Below are 19,269 nucleotides of genomic sequence, written 5' to 3' on the forward strand. Positions count from 1 at the left end.
TTATACAACACGTGTTCTGTTTTTCAGTTGCAGTTTTCTGCAGTTTCTGCAATTCATCCTTTTAAGTTACTTTTAGCAAATTATTTGCCATAGGCCAACACACATGTATGTTCACACAGACACACTTTACATCAGGTATGTGCAAGTGTGCAGTCAGGGACATGCGGGGAGGTGGATCTTCTCTTACCAGGATGGAAAAGGAACAGTCACTCCCACAGACGCATTATTACAGAACACTGAGGGGGGTTCGTTCTCTTCACACAGTGGTGACACCTGTAACTGTCCGTACCACTCAAGAGGACCCTCAAAACAAACCCAACTTTACAGAGGTCTCGGACATTTGCTCAAGTAGACAAGGACATGGAGGAGAAGGACTTGCAATCCGTTGAGTATTTTGTGAAGAGGGAGGTTCTGGATGAGTTATGCCTGGATGAAGTGGCTCAAAAAGAGACCTGGTCCACTAAACTGACACTGGGAGATCAGGTGAAAGAGTCCCTGAGGTAATTTTTTTAAAAAGACATGGGAAGTTATCGCAAAGACAAAGGGTTAGGGTTAGAACTTCTCAACATTTAAAAGATATTAATGAAGTGAGTTAAAGAGCTGAGAATGAGTTTGCATGTTTAGATAGAGGTTTGACTTGTCTGGTTGGTTAACTGTTTTGTTATCTCAAAGCAAAGTTCATCATTTTTGAAAATTTTCCCTGGTTAACCTTTAAAACAACTTGTGATACAGCACATCATATCTGACCATAAAAGTGATACTGATGAATCACAAAAGCAATTATTGACAGTTCAATTACATGAATTCATAACTGTTAACGCGTCAACATGGCAGAGGAGGTCGAGACTTACTTTATTACCTTACATATTTCTTTGGGACAAAGAAGGCAAATATTCATGCAGGAGAAAGGCAATTAATTATTTTATTTATTTATTTTTGTTAAATACTTAGTTATTACTCCATGGAAGCTTATCACATTTCTACCCTAAGCCACAGTGACTTAATCTTTTACAGCCCCAGCTGATAAAAAGCTGATAAAAGATGTAACAGGTGGTACAGTTCACAAGTTACATTGTCAGTCTTTTTGTATATATCCCTCTTCAGCAGACTAATAGATATAAAAAGGTACATAGATATTCTTTATTTATTTAAGCTTAAAACTACAAACTACAAAGTCGATATCAGCACTTAAATTGTGTCTTTCTGGAATGACTGTTGCAGATGTTCGGTGCCCAGGCTGAAACACATACTTCTAACCTGGGTCCCTGTTCTCAGCTGGTTGCCTCGTTACTCCATCAGAGAAAATGCCTTAGGAGACCTGATTTCTGGCTGCAGTGTCGGCATCATGCATCTGCCGCAGGGTTTGTATGTGGGAATTTGTGCACTTGAGGGAGCTCACTCTTTAGCCACACAAATTCAGTACAAATGTTTGTAATAGAAGCAGCTACCTTAATTTTATCCAAATCTGAAGACAATAATTAGGACACAGGCTGATATCAATTCTCCCACCCCACTCTAATCAGTAAACAGAAAAAGGATGTTTCTATCAATCTTTTAAGCAACCAAAATGTGTCTGAAGGACTTTAAGCTGACATATATGCGTTCTATCTTCTTTAAAAAGGCATGGCATATGCTCTTCTGGCTTCCCTGCGACCAGTGTATGGCCTTTACACCTCCCTCTTCCCAGTGCTGGTCTACTTCATCTTCGGTACATCGAGACACATTTCTATAGGTAAGTGATGTGGAAAATGTCTGTTTTCCTAATTCAAAAAAGCTTTAACATCATTGCTAATCTGTCTTGATGCATTCTCAATCATCCAGGTAAGTAAATCTCCAAAAATTGATTCTGTTCATCTGGACGTAGCGTTTTCAGTGGGAGAAACTGTCATGGATAGTGAGGCAGACTCAGGCGCAGACCACAGTTTGATTTGTGAAACATGGAAGACATCATGGATTTTCATATTGTGAGGGAGCTTCAGCTTCACAGAGACAGGGTTGACTAGGGCAGAGATCTCAAAAGGACCGATGAAATTGGGTGTAAGTTTTTTGAATTCGGTCCTGACGGGAACAAAGCGGGTAGAGAGCCACACCTTCTGACCGGCAGAGTATTCGGGTGCTGGGGTCCAGTGCCGGTCTGCGATGTGTTTGTTGTTCTCCTTTGTGCGTAGTGGCCCGCCAAACCCGTCGACACCTGCGTAGATGAGCCTGGACGGAGGGTACAGAGTGCTCACCTTCCACAGCAGGAAATAGGGAAGGCTGATATCCCAAGGAAGCTTCGAATGGGACACCTACTGTACCTCTGTGCCAAGTTTAATCCAGATTTACTGTAAAATTCCTCAGAAATTAAATGACATTTATATTCAATTCAATACAGCCAATACACTACAATTATGCCAATTTCCTAAATTCATTAAAAATCATCCTGAATAGTTGATGTCCAGCTTTCAACACATCCCTCCTCTGGGACACCTACTGTACCTCTGTGCCAAGTTTCATACAGATTTACTGTAAAATCTGTATGAACTAACCCTAACCTGCAGTCAGCTGAGACTGAAGAAGTCACTCGGATGAGTGTCGAAACGTTTCTCCCACTGAAAACGCTACGTCCAGATGAACAGAATCAACCTTTTGGAGCATTGCTAATCTGATTCTTCCATGTCTCTATGAATATCTGTGTGTCCACATGGCTGTATTTTGTATGCTCAGGTACATTTGCTGTGATCAGCATCATGGTCGGGAGTGTGACAGAAAGGCTGGCACCTGACAGTAACTTTATTGTGAATGGCACTAATGGGACGGAAACTGTGGACATCGATAAACGCGATGCTTACAGAGTACAGGTGGCATGTTCCCTCACAGTCTTGACAGGAATCTTTCAGGTGTGTGTCTATTTTGTGTGTCAGACGTACAGCTTTTAGTGAAGTGATGAGCAAACCTTTCAGGGCATATTTCACCTCCTTTCCTTCACTGACTTTGTCATTTTACATCCTAAGATTCTGTTGGGTGTGGTGAGGTTTGGCTTCGTGGTCACCTACCTCTCTGAGCCCCTCATTCGTGGCTACACCACAGGATCGGCATGCCACGTGTGTGTCTCCCAGCTCAAGTACCTGTTTGGAATCACACCGTCTCGCTTCACTGGCCCCCTCTCCCTCATTTATGTGAGTGTGTTAATCATTATCTATCCAATTCACACTTAAGTACACTAACATTTTAAATTGCTGTCACTATTTATTTACTTTTTGTGCTACTTTGACCTTTACGATTAAACATTTAAAAAATTAATTTTGCAAAGTTAAAAATTTATATCATTAACTTTTCTTTAATGACTGCACTGGACTAATTACAACAGTTTTATGATGCCTGCACCTACATAAATGGATGAGTTATTCCTATTACCTTTGTAAATAAATACAAAGTTTGTGTGTTTGTGTCCTTGAGTGCAACAAAGTGCATGATATAAAATACTATAAGAACATGGCTTTTAGAGTAAAAGTTTTGCTTGGCCAGTAATGCCAGAAAAGAGCTTCATGAAATATACCAGTCCAATTACAGTCACCAGTATGGTTCCAGTAGCTGAAGCTAATCTCACTGGAGCTATGCAGGGAATTACAGGAGCTTACATGCTAGATGTTATTACACACATATCAGATTAGATGAAGTTGTAATTTTACCTGCTGTAATGAGACAATATTGAACTTGGAAACACACTTTGAAGAAGTCAGATCAAGCAGTTTAAGAGAATACACACATGCCTCCAGTAACACTGTGAGAAACCCTGGAGTCATTTTTGACCAGGACATGTACTTCAACCCACATATTAAACAAATATGTAAGACTGCGTTCTTCCATTTGCGCAACATCTCTAAAATTAGAAATATCCTGTCTCAGAGTGACGCTGAAAAACTAGTTCATGCATTTATTACTTCCAGGCTGGACTACTGTAATTCATTATTATCAGGAAGTCCTAAAAACTCACTGAAAAGCCTTCAGCTAATCCAAAATGCTGCAGCAAGAGTCCTGACAGGGACTAGAAAGAGAGAGCATATTTCTCCTGTTTTGGCTTCCTGTTAAATCCAGAATTCAAAATCCTGCTCCTCACATACAAGGTCTTAAATAATCAGGCCCCATCTTATCTTAATGACCTTGTAGTACCATATCACCCTATTAGAGCACTTTGCTCTCGCTCTGCAGGCCTACTTGTTGTTCCTAGAGTATTTAAAAGTAGAATGGGAGGCAGAGCCTTCAGTTTTCAGGCCCCTCTTCTGTGGAACCAGCTTCCAGTTTGGATTCAGGAGACAGACACTATCTCTACTTTTAAGATTAGGCTTCAAACTTTCCTTTTTGCTAAAGCATATAGTTAGGGCTGGACCAGGTGACCCTGAATCCTCCCTTAGTTATGCTGCAATAGACGTAGGCTGCCGGGGGATTCCCATGATGCATTGAGTTTTTCCTTTCCAGTCACCTTTCTCACTCACTATGTGTTAACAGACCTCTCTGCATTGAATCATATCTGTTATTAACCTCTGTCTCTCTTCCACAGCATGTCTTTTATCCTGTCTTCCTTCTCTCACCCCAACCGGTCGCAGCAGATGGCCGCCCCTCCCTGAGCCTGGTTCTGCCGGAGGTTTCTTCCTGTTAAAAGGGAGTTTTTCCTTCCCACTGTCGCCAAAGTGCTTGCTCATAGGGGGTCATATGATTGTTGGATTTTTCTCTGTATCTATGAAGCGCCTTGAGGCGACTTTTGTTGTGATTTGGCGCTATATGACTAAAATTGAATTGAATTAGACAGGCACAAGTTTGCTTTAAATTAACTTGCTTCAGACACAAAGATGGCTGGGTTTAAGTGGAAGCTGCATTTTGATGACATGTATTCCTCACTGCTGGAGATTTCTGCTGACTTTAAGTACTAGCCGAATTTCCAGTCCTCTTGTACTATCATTGTTTGTATTGCCTTACTTGTTTGTTTTTCTTCTTTTCACAGACTGTGTTGGACATTTGCAGCCTGCTGCCGCAGACTCAGGTGCCAGAGCTGGTGGTCAGCCTGGTGGCACTCGCTGTTCTCATTGTGGTCAAAGAAATCAATGACTGCTACCGACAGAAGCTGCCGTTGCCTATTCCAATAGAGCTCGTAGTTGTAAGTCTTCCTTTTAGTTTTTCTTTCATCCTTTCTCTGCCAGTAAAACAGCAGGTGTATTGATTTATGCACCCAGCAGGGAGCGTCTTGACACCAATGATCACACTAGACCCAGGGAACGCTATAGTTGCACACGAAAGGGGCTGTTTGCAAGAAAGAAATATAAAAAGAACTAATGATACTGGAGTGACATTGTTTTTTTTAATCAACAGGTCATAGCAGCAACAATCATTACACATTTCTGTGAACTTCCTAGTAAATACAACATTGACGTGGTTGGAGAAATTCCCAGTGGGTAAGCTCATCTTTGTGTGGAAATAAAGTGCTGGAGTAAACCCAGGGCACAAAATTTCCTCCCTTTTCATTTCTGCCAGAAATCCAGAATTTGTTGATAAGACTGTCACACAATCTGCAAAGAAGTGTGTGTGTAACAGCGTGTCTCCTGAAGGCTCCTGTTATGGAAAAATCCAGGTTTCCCCACGGAAGCCATAAAACAGCGTGGGGTAAACACTAGCCATAATAGGAGATTAATGTCATACATGTATACAACAGCTACTGGCTGGGATTCATAAAATTTAATTTGACGTGTTTCTAAATTATTAAACAGATTCATGTGTGTGTCGCTGATAAAACAGCTCACGTTTTTCTTCTGCTCCAGGCTCAAGGCCCCTCGTGCTCCAGATACCACTTTCTTCTCAGGCGTTATAGGAGATGCTTTTGCTGTGGCCATTGTGGGCTTTGCCATCAACATTTCTCTGAGCAAAACATTTGGCCTCAAATATGGCTACAAGGTGGACAGCAACCAGGTGAGGAAAGCATACACGCACAGTGGCCTGCACAAACAGTACAAGCAGTCCTCTGACTCTCTCATAACAAGGAGGAGTACAACTTTGGCCTAAAATTAGACTTTACTCTGTAGTCTGCTATTCCTGCCACATTAGTGGAAACAATCACTCAGGTTGTCACTGATCAAGCTTTGGCCCAGCTGCATAGGCTTCTGTTCATTTTGCTTCAGGTGCTTAGTTCATTGAAATAAATTTACTTCAGCTAATGCTTTAGAAAAGTAGTGTCAAACATAAGGCCCCGGGGCCAGATTCAGTCTGTCAAAGACTCCAATTTGACCCGCTGGACAGCTTTACCAAATATAATGCAGGGCATAAATTTTAAAATGTAAATGTCTTTTAAATGTATTTTCTTTTTTTTCTTTTTTTACCAACTTCCCTATGGCTATTCATACTACATCAAAGTAATTAATAAACAAATAACCAATTAAATAAAGGAAAAGTTCCTGCAATTTCTGTATCTGCTACACTGGCAGAAAGGGGAGTTTTATTAGTTTGGCCCATTTAGGATCAAACTGTGCTGGATTTGGCCCCAGATGTCAAACGATTTTTGACATCCCTGCATTAGAATAAATAACCAAAGCATTATATTCTTAGATCTTATGCTTAGATTGTAGTCTCAGACATTGTGAGCTGCAACAAAAATACTTGTCTACATTGTTTCATTAACTCTTATTGTTTTTTCTAAAGCTTCAAAGAGAGAGATTACGCTATTCATGCAGTGCATTTTTATTTATTCACTTAGTTCTAACTAGTAGTGCAATTTTGGGAAATGGCTTTCTCTTATTTCTTCAGCACCCTCCAGAGTTATTTAAAGTGTCACAGGTGTCTGAATTACCCAAATAATAATAACAGACTATAATTGAATCAGTCAGTTACATGATTCAATGTTAAAATAAAAAGATACATTGTGTGAAACAAGAAGAAATTAAATGAGTTACAAGCAGTACAGAAGCATCACTTTCGATTTTTTGCTTGTTCTTTGTAACCTGATTAATAATTCCCCATGCAAACTCGTGTCCTGGAACTGAACTGCACTGTTTATAATTTGCTGGTAAATCAGGTTTTGTAATCAGTTCATTAGAGAAATGATTAATGTTTGGTTAAATTAGATGCATGCAAAAAAAAAGAACCTGGATGTTTTGTTTTTTAAATGCCAAAACAAACATAGAGGTGTATTAAAAACAGTGTTGGGCAAGTTACTTTTAAAAAGTAACGATTTATAGTAACTAGTTGCTTCTTCAAAAAAGTAACTGAGTTAGTAACTGAGTTACAATATTCTAAAAGTAATTAATTACTTGAAAAGTAACTATTGCGTTACTTTAAAAAAATGTTTAACCCTCTGGGGTTCAGGGTATAATTGGCAGGTGTTCTATATTCAATTAAATTTTATTTACACAGCACCAAATCACAACAACAGTTGCATCAAGGTGCTTCATATTGTAAGGTAGACCCTACAATAATACATACACGGAAAGTATGCTCACAGGCCTCCATTGCACTGGAGGCTTGTGAGCATACTTTTTTTTACCATGTTGTGCAAAGTAATGAGCAGTAGAACAAAGCACATATTGTCCTCTAGTATAATGAGGAGGAAGAATCAATGATCAGGAAGATCGAGGGTTAGAAGATAAAGAAAATATTGTCAATATTTAGAGCACATGCTACCCTTTCTCTGAAAAAGCACATCACCCACCTGCAGAAGTGGAAGAAGGCTATGTGAAGAAAAGTGATGAAGAATCTGAACTATGTTCAAGTAGGTTCTCAGGCATCCAGGACATGGTAGTCTGAGGAGCTTGGAAAGAAAGTGACTGGGCTTCTTGAAGTTTCTTGAATTTTCAGAATGTGAAACTGAAATAGAAGATGTGTCAGAGGACTACACATCATCCATTTCAATTATGATGAAGACAAAGAATCAAGCAAGAAAGAGGAGTCAGCTGAGACAGAGGAATATTTGCAGTAACGTGAGGAAACAGAGGTGAAGGGAGCCACCAGGCTGAAGAAGGAGTCCTATCGGGCTTGGTTAGCCTGTGGGACTCCGGAGGCACCCGACAGGTATCGACAGGCCAAGCGGAGTGCGGCTCGGGCAGTGGCTGAAGCAAAAACTCGGGTGTGGGAGGAGTTCGGAGAGGCCATGGAAAAAGACTTTCGGACTGCCTCGAAGAGATTCTGGCAAACCGTCAGGCGTCTCAGGAGGGGAAAGCGGTGCTCTACCTGCACTGTGTATAGTGCTGGTGGAGCGCTGCTGACGTCGACTGAGAAAATTGTCAGGCGGTGGAAGGAATACTTCGAGGACCTCCTTAATCCCACTGACACGTCTTCCGAGGAGGAAGCAGAGTCTGGGGATGAGAGGAATGACCTGCCAATTTCCGGGGGCGAGGTCACTGAGGCAGTTAAACAACTCCTTGGTGGCAGAGCCCCTGGTGTTGATGAGGTCCGCCCCGAGTTCCTGAAGGCTCTGGACGTTGTAGGGCTGTCCTGGTTGACACGTCTCTACAATGTTGCGTGGAGATCAGGGGCAGTACCTGTGGACTGGCAGACCGGGGTGGTGGTCCCCATCTTTAAGAAGGGGGACCGGAGGGTGTGTTCCAACTACAGGGGGATCACACTCCTCAGCCTCCCTGGGAAAGTCTATGCCAGGGTGCTGGAAAGGAGAGTTCGTCCGCTAGTCGAACCTCGGATACAGGAGGAACAATGCAGTTTTCGTCCTGGTCGCGGAACACTGGACCAGCTCTTTATCCTCTCGAGGATACTTGAGGGTGCATGGGAGTTTGCCCAACCAGTATACATGTGTTTTGTGGACTTGGAGAAGGCATTCGACCGTGTCCCTCGGGGTGTCCTGTGGGAGGTGTTGCGGGAGTATGGGGTGTCTGGCCCATTGCTACGGGCCATTCGATCCCTATACAACCGTTGCAAGAGCTTGGTTCGCATTGCCGGCAATAAGTCGGACTCGTCCCGGTGGGTGATGGGCTCCACCAGGGCTGCCCTTTGTCTCCGGTTCTGTTCATAATTTTTATGGACAGGATTTCTAGGCGCAGCCAAGTGGCGGAGGGCTTTCGCTTTGGTGGCCTCAGAATCTCATCTCTGCTTTGATGTGGTTCTGTTGGCTTCATCGGGTGAGGGCCTCCAGCTCGCACTGGAACAGTTCGCAGCCGAGTGTGAAGCAGCGGGAATGAGGATCAGCACCTCCAAATCTGAGGCCATGGTTCTCAGCCGAAAAAGAGTGCCCACTCCGGGTCGGGGATGAGTTCCTGCCCCAAGTGGAGGAGTTCAAGTATCTCGGGGTCTTGTTCGTGAGTTTGGGAGAAGGGAGCCGGAGATCGACAGACGGATTGGTGCGGCGGCTGCAGTGATGCGGATGCTGCACTGGTCCATCGTGGTGAAGAGGGAGCTGAGTGTAAAAGCGAAGCTCTCAATTTACCGGTCGATCTACGTCCCTACCCTCACCTATGGCCACGAGCTGTGGGTAGTGACCGAAAGAACGAGATCGCGGATACAAGCGGCGGAAATGAGCTTCCTCCGAAGGGTGGCTGGCCTCTCCCTTAGAGATAGGGTGAGAAGTTCGGCCATCCGGGAGGGGCTCAGAGTAGAGCCACTGCTGCTCCACATCGAAAGGAGCCAGCTGAGGTGGTTCAGGGCATCTGACAAGGATGCCCCCTGGGCGCCTCCTGGGTGAGGTGTTCCAGGCATGTCCCACCGGGAGGAGGCCCCGGGGCAGACCCAGGACACGCTGGAGAGATTATATCTCTCGGCTGGCCTGGGAATGCCTTGGTGTTCCCCCGGATAAGCTGGAGGAGGTGGCTGGGGAGAGGGAGGTCTGGGCCTCTTTGCTTAGGCTGCTGCCCCCGCGACCCGGCCTCGGATAAAGCGGATGAAGATGGATGGATGGATGGATGGATGGATGGATGGATGGATGGATAGATGGATGGATGTGAGGAAACATTGATCTGGTCTTCTATCCTTCCCAGTGACAGACGATACATGACTCTCTCATGTGCCACAGAGAAAGACAATCTACCACAGTCCAAGCACATATGCCAGGTCCCATACTCCTTCAGTCGCTTTTCTACTCGAGCACTGAAAGCATTATACACAGTGTATTATGCTTTAACTTTCTCACTAAAGTTCAACATACAGGACTCTGTAGTTAGTCAGATAGTCAAAATAATCTGAACATTTAAATATTTTATTGTCTTGTTTTATTTTCACTCAAAAACAGAGTGTACTTTATGTAAACAAGGCCTGGTGGCCCTAAAATGTATAATGTAGGGTAAATTTTGGGTTAATGTGTTGGTCTTAAGTAAAACTCAGGTGTAACACTGAATTGATTGACAATTTATACTTTATACTTTAAAAAACAGTCAAATGAAATGGGGACATTTTTGACCCCTGAGGACCACAGGTGTATGGAAATCGGGAGGATATTATGAGGGTTAATGAATCATATTTCATAACTTTAAATGCAAGTACAAATTGTCAATTTTAAAATCATATGCACAAGTTATTTGCATCCATTTACCTTTTACCCTTGTTTTAAATAACCATTTCAAACTATTTACAGAACAATCAGCTGTTCTTCAATAAGATGCCACACAAATTATTTGTGCCTCTCCAAAAACATCATTTCTGTCCACTATAAAGGAAACATCACAGCCTGATACCTGCAGGTCTGACAGCAGCAGGTGTATCACTCCTGTTTCTACCTGGAGACAGCAGTCGCCTCATTGTTCTGACACACAACACAAAACTATCCACAACACTACACACTAACTACACAAGACAACACATTAACTACACACTCCAAACACGCTAAACGTCACAAATCTCTCACGTCTCAAAACTCACTCTCTCTCTCTCTTTTTCTGCTGTCTTTCTCTCTCTCTCTCCTAAAACTTCCCCTTTTTTATTTTATTTTTTTGGGGGGGTCATAGGCAGAGAGTGCTCTGCGCTGTCCTTAGACAGTAAACGTGACGAAACTATTGAGGAAAAAACAGGCGTATATATTGTTAATCATGACTCTGGTTTTACGTGGCCTATCAACACAATTTATAAACTGGTATATGTCACCTTGTTGCTTTGTCTTTAAGTGGTCATGTAAGGCTTACCACAACTACTTTTTTCTTCCTCAGTCAAACAGCAGCACTCATGCGATTGTTTTGCCCCCTGAGCTCCAGGTCTCGTGCTAGACCAGGGGTCGGCAACCTGCGGCTCCGGAGCCGCGTGCGGCTCTTTAGTCCTTATAGTGCGGCTCCGCGTGGTTTGGGAAAATAAATTTTATTTAGCTGAAGTGTATTTTATTTATGTTAGTTCTTTTTTAACTTGTAGTTCTAAATTGGAAGATTATTGTGATATTGAAATATAAAAATAAAATTATATTCTATTATTTTTTCATCGCTCAAAATAAGCGTCACACTGGCGGAAGCCGGTATACCCGCCGAAACGTCGTGCATTTATCGAGATTTTTAACCCCAGGTAGCCCAAATATGGCTCTTCGGATCCACATTATGTCAGCAGCTATTCTCCACCGTGAACTATGTTAAAAACAAACATCGCTCACGCCTCACAGATGACAGCTTACAGTCCTGCGTAAAGATGAAAGTGACTTCGTACAGCCCCGACCTGCAGACACTGTGCGCAGAGGTTCAGGAGCAGAAGTCCCATTGTAAACATATCACGGCAGACCCGACGATGTTTGTATGAACAGGCTTTTCAGCATCTCTTTATTGACCACTTTTCACACACGGTTGCTGTACGCATACAGCCGACTGCAGCTTTGCAGCTCACAGCCCAACACACACCAACACAACAGCAGAGAGAGCGCAGACGTAAAGGCGGCGAGTCGTGACTGCGGGTGCTCAGGTGCGTCTTCCTCCCCTGCAACGGCGCTGCAGACCACGCCCTGCCACACACATTAAGCAGGTAAAATACATATTTAGGCAGAATTTTGCAAATATCTATTTTTCATCTTTTAGCAGCATAGAGCTTTTTTTCCAATTATTTTTTAAAAGTCAGTTCAAGGCTCCAAAATCCCAAAGGCGATATAAGGGTGGCGGCTCACAACAGTTTTTGTTTGCTGGATCATTTTAGTTCAGCTGGGTGTCTTTCCTTTTGTTATATTTCTTTAAGAGTTCAAAATGTGTTAATTACATAAATAAAATGTAATTTTCTCTGTAGCACTTCATGGATTTCATAAGGAACACACCTTAGTTGTTCACACAAAGCATAAATGTAAAAAACAATATATACAGTATTATCTTCATTTTAGATGTCAAAAAGTGTTTTCTTTTGCGTGGAACCCGGGTCCAAATGGCTCTTTGGGTGTTAAGTGAGCCCTGTTGCAGAGCGCGCAGCTGCTTAAAGCTGTAGAGTCCACATTACTTACGTAGTCAGCTACTTCCATGCAACTGATATAAGATGCGGTAAGCTGAACACAGCTTCAACCGTCTGTTTGTCGAAAAATAGTAACGGACTATTTTTCTTGTTAGTAACTGTAACGGCGTTGTAACGATAGGAATAGTAATTAGTTAGATTACTCGTTACTGAAAAAAGTAACGCCGTTACTTGTAACGCCGTTATTCCCATCACTGATTAAAAATCATTCTGTTGTTTGCACACTTTGACACACGTGCAGAGCTATTTAACTGGGATCAGAGGCAATGTGTGAACAGTCAAATGCTCTAAGGGCGAGACTGCTAAAAAATTAACGCCCAACACGCTTTTTTGCAATCAGGAATCTTAACTACTGCGACCACGTCTCTCAGCGTGGCAGTGACGTGCTGGCCTGGTCAAAAAAATTAATAAGGAGTGCACTGATGTCATTGACCCAAAAGTTGTGCTGACCTGAAGTCACATCAATACCATTAACCAAAGTGTTGCGTCTTGTCTGCCTTTTGTCTTTCCAGGAGCTCGTCGCGTTGGGTCTCAGTAACACTATTGGTGGATTTTTTCATTGTTACTCTGTAACTTCCTCGTTGTCACGGAGTCTTGTCCAGGAGAGCACAGGGGGCAAGACACAAGTAAAAACAACTACTTCTGTGATCGAACAGCACAAACTGCAACTGTGCAAACAATTCAGGCACTAAAATAAGAAAAAAGGATGAGGAAGAACAGTTTTTTTATAAATTAATCTTCAAATATACAGGAAAAAAAAATCAGTATTTGATGTGACAAACATAAGATTTTAAACACATCCATTTAAACTGTTAACACACACAGACGTATGGCAGGTAAGTCATTAGAGACCCTCGGGTCATGGATTGAGGGTCATCTGCCTTCATGATGATCTTACATTGAAGGGTAAGAAGGAAAACTTCTGGACTGGCTGAATCATTTGCACAGACATTTACAACAAATTACACCTGATTTTTATGGTCATCTTGAGACCATTTATTGTGTGTGTGTGTGTGTGTGTGTGTGTGTGTGTGTGTGTGTGTGTGTTTGGAAGGTTGCGGGGGTGATTTCCTCCATCATTGTGCTGATCACAGTTTTGAAAATAGGTCCTCTCTTTGAAGATCTCCCCAAGGTAACACTCTCCTTCCTGAGCCATTTCTTGCTAATGATCGCCATCCCTCCTGGCAGTTTCTGAGCCGGTGAGGTTATGGGTATGCGTGATTTCATTAGTGTCTGTGTTTGCTCCTCAGGCCGTCTTATCCACAATCGTGTTTGTGAACTTGAAAGGAATGTTTAAGCAGTTTATGGATGTCTCTTTGCTGTGGAAGACCAACAAGGTTGACTTGGTAAGACTTAATCCTCTTTAGCAGGCACTCTGCTCAGCTGAATACTGTGTGACCTTTGTGGCACCGTGGACCTTGTTAACGTTTCGTGTTCATACCGCCCTCTAGCTGGTGTGGCTTGTAACATTCATAAGCACCATCGTGCTCAACTTGGACCTGGGCCTGGCTGTCTCCGTTGCGTTTTCCATGCTTACTTTCATCTTCAGAACACAACTGTAACTACACAACTCTAATTATTAATTAGTAATGTCTATGCAATCACGATGAGGTACTTAAATGAGATGCAGGGAAATTGTTGGTGTAATTTTGACATTTTTAATGCCTTTCAGACCACGTTACTCAATCTTGGGCAACTTACCAGGCACTGAACTTTATCTGGACACAGACACCTACAAGGAGGTAAATTAAATATAAAATAAATTTTAAGCTGGCCCAAATTCTAATAACAACAATAAATATATTACTTGAGGAAATTAACCATGCATATAGTGGTAGATTTTTAAAAATCTGAGTTTTAGAATTCTCCACTTCTCCACTAGTTAAACTAATATCAACTTTAAGGAAGCGACTGAAAGGCTACTAGTTGAAATGAAAGACACCACTAGACTGACGCATGAACGTGTGAAACAGAGTGCTCAACAAGTTTGTTGGAGCAGCACTCAGTGTTTATGTCTTAAAGTAATAGTGGGGCTAGAATCTGTCGTTACGTTTCTGTAATCCAAGCTGTTCAATCAAAAACATATTTTTAATGCTTAAATATAATTATTGTTGTTATCCATGATTTTTTTTTTTTTTTTTTTGCCTGTCCCGTTTGGCTCTTTTGCCATCAGAATTGTTGTCTAAAGGCAAAGAAAGATGGCCAACGGATTTACTTTACCAAACTGACCATCCCAGCCTTGCCGTAATGGTCCATTTGATTCACCTTTTATTGTTTATTTTATTTTCACTTACTGAATACGGGACAGACTTGACTGGGGGAAAGAAGGGGAGAAAGAAAGAGGGAAAGAGAAACAGCTGAGAAGAGGGACGGGGGAGAAGGGCAAAAGACAAAAACCAACAGAATGAGCAGGAAAAAAAAGAAGAAAAAAAGAAAAAAAATGCATATATCAATCACCTGGGTCACCTGCTGAGAAAGAAAAAAGAAAACAAGCAGAAGAGAACAAGAGTAATAGAATAAACAACATCACAATGATATATGGGAATATGACAGTAAATACTAAATATTAAACATTATTGTGCAGCACATAAGATCAACAGAACACAGTGTGCTTTGAGGTAGGAGCCAAAAAGGGTGTAGTTTGTGGGTGTGATCACCCGTGTGTACACCTGTGAGCATGGATGCGCTTGTTTTTAAAAGGTTCCTTCATGTAATGATCTGCTAGAGGGTGTGGGGGGGCCACAGTCCTCCAGGGCATGAAGCAGGTATGGAGGAGATCAAAACTCCAGACATCCAGAGGCCCCCAGAACACAAGAGACCAAGGAAGACCAACAGAGGGGCAGCCGCGCCACTGTCCCAGAAAGAGCTGAGGAGAGTCCCAGATGAGGGCTCACTCAGCAGCCGCGGAGCAGAAGCCAGGGGGAGTTGCAGTGACGCGCCCGTGAGCTCCGCCGGCAGCCAGCTGTGCCTGAGTGACCGAGCCCCAGGCCGAGAGGCCGGGGGCACCCCACCTCCGAAGTGGCCCGAGCAAGCCCCAGGCTCCAGGCCCCGATAAGCGGCCGCCAAGGAGTGAGCCGGTGTGTACCTGGACGCCCATCCCCGGACACAAAGAACCACCAACGCACCGATGTCTGAGGGAGTCCGCCACTGGCAGGGGAAGTGGTGGTGGGGGGAGATAGGCCTCCAAACCTTGGAGGGCCTGAGATGTCCCCAGAGAGGTGGCGTCTGACACCCAACCTGACATATAGACACAGACATACAGGCACACACAGATACAAACATCCATTCCCACCCTCATGCTCTCATATACACTTACTCCACACTCAACCAACGTGGAGACAGACATAAAGAGACGCTGTACACACGATCACACTCCCCAAGCGTACTCTAAGCCCCGGGTCTAGGTACCCTTGCCCCTGGAGGGGGGGAACTGCACCCAGACCCAGGTGGTGTTACCCTTTTCCCTGCGGTGGGGGGAGGCAGACCGCCCCGACTCCGCAGCAGCAGGGAGGCCCCACACTCCAGACCGCAGTCAGACGGCCAACTCCTCCTCCTAGCCCCCCCGCTCCAGCAGGTCGCAGAGAATGGGGGTGAGAGAAGACTCCAAACCTCCCTCCACCCGCTCATTGTAGTGTTGATGCATGTGTGTTCTAAGGTGCATTTAAAACCCAGGAGGGCATGGAGCTACCTGCCAGAGAGCAGCAGGTAAGCGCATGGTCCCTCCTGCTAGCCCTCAATGTCTACGTGTATTTAACATTGAGAGGTGGGCTACGATGCCAGGGGTGGGGTGTACACCCTGATGGTACTTTGGATTCCGTGTATCGTGCCCACCCCCAAGATCCTATATGTATGTGTAATGAGAGTGTGAGTAATGTGAATGTCTAAGTTGTGGGATAAAATTGAGGCAGAGGCAGCCAGAAGGGGACGGGGTGGCCTCCTCTGCACCCTGGTGACATACCCCTACTCCAAGGTCCTGCATGTGTGGGTGGTTGTGGTGGAGCGGGAAGAGGGAGGCAGCTGGAGATGGGGAGGGAAGGAAGGGAGGGGCAAGTGACCCCTCCCTGGGGCCAGCTCCCCCGCTGACCCCAGTAGGCACCCCCATACTCCGCGACCCACCAGGGAAAGGGGGCCCATGCCCATCCAGACCGGGGCCCAGCGCAGCAGCGCCCCCCGGCCCCACAGAGCCCAGGACAGTCCACCCAACCCCACCACAGAGAAAACTGCACCCACCCCACCATCCACTCTTCTTCCAGACTACATAAGACAATAAACACCCAGGCTGAGATCTTCCTCCACCTCTCCTGTATCTCCCCCTCCTGTAGAGAGAGCCCCTGAGGAGAGGAAAGCTCCTGCAAGATGTGACAATCTCCCCCACCAGTTGAAGAGCCCCCCAGGTGGCTCGATGCACCGGCGGCACCCTGCTCCAGGGCTGGGCCCCCATGCACCCACCCGCCCACAACCCCGGCAACACACCAACCAGGACCCAAGCCCCCGAGGCCCGGCCCGGGCCCCAGCCCAGAGACGGAGCGCCCCCAGAACCTCACGCCCATCCCGGACCCACCCAGGGGCAGACAGGCTACCAGGTCAGTAACCCACGTCCGTCAGCACAGACCCTCCCCTAGTCCCGCTGCACGCAGCCGCGAGGAAACAGTCACCTGAGAGCCAACAGAGCCCCTAACCGGACATGACCGCTACCCCGGGTTGAGCCCCCCAAGGAAAATGCCTCCGGGGAACCCCCCGACGCCCTAAGCCTGTCCCTACCCCCACACCAATCACAACAGTGAAGGCGGGACCAAACTATCCATGATTTTTCAAATTGACTGTTTAACCAAAAAAGCAGCAAAAATAGTCCAGCGCATTATTTTTTTATTAGCATGCCAAATTGCAGCTACTTAGTTGCATCCTTTGACATGTTAGTTTTGAATGTTGTGCTTGGTTAACTTTTAGTGTCAAACAAGCTTTTGGCAAATTTTAAAATATTTTAATTTTCTTGTTTTTATGACAGGTGGTCAAACATGTTTGTTAAGCACTTCTGTATTAAAGGGTTTCCTAGACAAAAAAACAAGAGTAAACCTTGGCATGTTTGTTTAAACATTCAGATTTTTTTCCTAAATGTCTTCCTCCTGGAGCTGTAATCACAGCTTCACAGAATTGCAGACTTTAGAAATTAGGTTGTTCCCTTTCCATTTACACCGATTGCAGTAAGGTGGCAAGCGTGCAACTACCTTCTCTAGATGCTAATTTGTTTTGATTTACCCTGGTAGTGGGGCACTGTGAGTAAGGCTACATCTACTTACAATCATTAAGTGGTAGAGGAGCTCCGTTTAGTCAAACAACATCTGAGGAAAGCAGAAACTGCAAATGAAATAAGAGCAGGGTGTGAGTTTCTTAAACCTTCTAATGTGTGATTTCATGCAGGCAAAAGAGATTCCTGGAATTAAAATCTTCCGTTCATCTGCAACTATCTACTACACAAATGCCGAGATGTTCTTGGAGGTCCTGCAGGAGAAGGTATGTGGTTGCGTGTTCAATAATCTGTGCTCTGTGTGCGTATGTGTGAAATCTGCCTCTGCTTTCTACAGCACCCTCAATTGCTTTCACTATCTCTCTCACTCTTCTCACTTTCTCTCCTCTTTCTGTTTTAATGTGATGCTTGGCTCTTGTTGCAGACTGGAATCGAGATTGGGAAGCTGCTATCAGCAAAGAAGAAACGAGATGCAAAGCAGAAGCGTAGACAAGAGAAAGAGAAAAAGAAAACCAAGAAGGAGGCAAAAAAACAAGTATGAGATCTGAAATTAAGGTTTTGCTAATTCTTCCAAAATATATCAGTAAGTCAGAATCTTTAGTCACTAAGTTGCACATTCTCTTTAAAGGAGTCCCAGATGAACATAGAAACTGTCTCTGAAAGAACAAAAGGAGAGAGAAACGGGAATAGTGTGGACTTTAGCATGACAGAAACAGCTACAGATGGCCTTCATAAAGGCCAAATGAACTTGGCTTATGAACCTGACATAACCATGTCAGATTCAGACTCAGCCACAGGTTCTGACCACATCACAGAGTTTTCTCGGCACGGCGATGAAGAGAAAAAACGGGCCTGCAAATCGGGCACGCACAGCATCATCTTGGACATTTCCACAACCAGCTTTGTGGACACAGTCACTGTGAAGACACTGAAAAATGTATGTGTGTGCCTGCTGAAATGTTATCATTTTTCTAACGGATGACAAAGAGAGAACTAACGTGAGATTTGTCCTTTTCTCCCAGATTTTCAGGGACTTTGGAGAAGTTGATTTGGACATCTACTTAGCAGGCTGCCAAGGTAAAGGACACATCGGACAAAAACAGAGACAGAGGGTTCTCCTTAATGCTGAATTAAGGCACTGAAGCTTAACATAATGAATGCGACAAGGTCATAGCCTCGGTGGAGCCCTGCTACGCCCTGTCAGATGACAATGACACATGAATATTTATTTAGATGACTACAATATGCTCTCTCATTGTCATGCATATTTCTCTCCATTTATGTGTGGTAAAACAGCTTGTGTCGTGGAACAGCTGGAAGCAGCGGATTTCTTCTCAGCCTCCATCCCAAAGAGCCGGCTGTTTATCACCGTCCACGATGCAGTGCTTTATATTCGCAAGAAACAGTGGAAGGCTTATTTTGTGCTTGTGGGTCACCATCAATACTTATCACACTTTTGACTTCTCTGTTTATTTATCACTTGCCATTGAAGAAATACATTCTTTGAGATATTTTCACACATTGAGCTCTGGATCTTCCAATTTCTTTCAGGATGTGTCCCGCAACACCCAGATGTGACCAGCAGGGGTCAGATTCACTCAAATTTAGCCCTCTTCCTCCTCCTCTTTTCAGGCTGCTTTCTGTTTCATCACTCACCA

At 44.2% G+C, this 19,269-nt stretch overlaps 1 pseudogene across 1 annotated transcript; it reads left to right on the forward strand.

Annotated features, from left to right (window-relative positions):
- Positions 1–284: 284 nt before the first annotated feature.
- On the forward strand, positions 285–19,071 carry LOC309697907 (solute carrier family 26 member 6-like; annotated as a pseudogene). The gene is made up of 17 exons (XR_014280795.1): positions 285–500; positions 1,222–1,361; positions 1,622–1,732; positions 2,707–2,879; positions 2,994–3,158; positions 4,982–5,134; positions 5,347–5,429; positions 5,793–5,940; positions 12,879–12,992; positions 13,421–13,498; positions 13,617–13,712; positions 13,818–13,924; positions 14,039–14,108; positions 17,785–17,877; positions 18,036–18,146; positions 18,240–18,688; positions 18,908–19,071. The product of XR_014280795.1 is annotated as a solute carrier family 26 member 6-like (transcript).
- The last annotated feature ends 198 nt before the right edge of the window (positions 19,072–19,269 follow it).

The sequence above is a fragment of the Aulonocara stuartgranti genome (assembly GCF_965226115.1).
Source record: "Aulonocara stuartgranti genome assembly, chromosome: 20".
NCBI lineage: Eukaryota > Metazoa > Chordata > Actinopteri > Cichliformes > Cichlidae > Aulonocara > Aulonocara stuartgranti.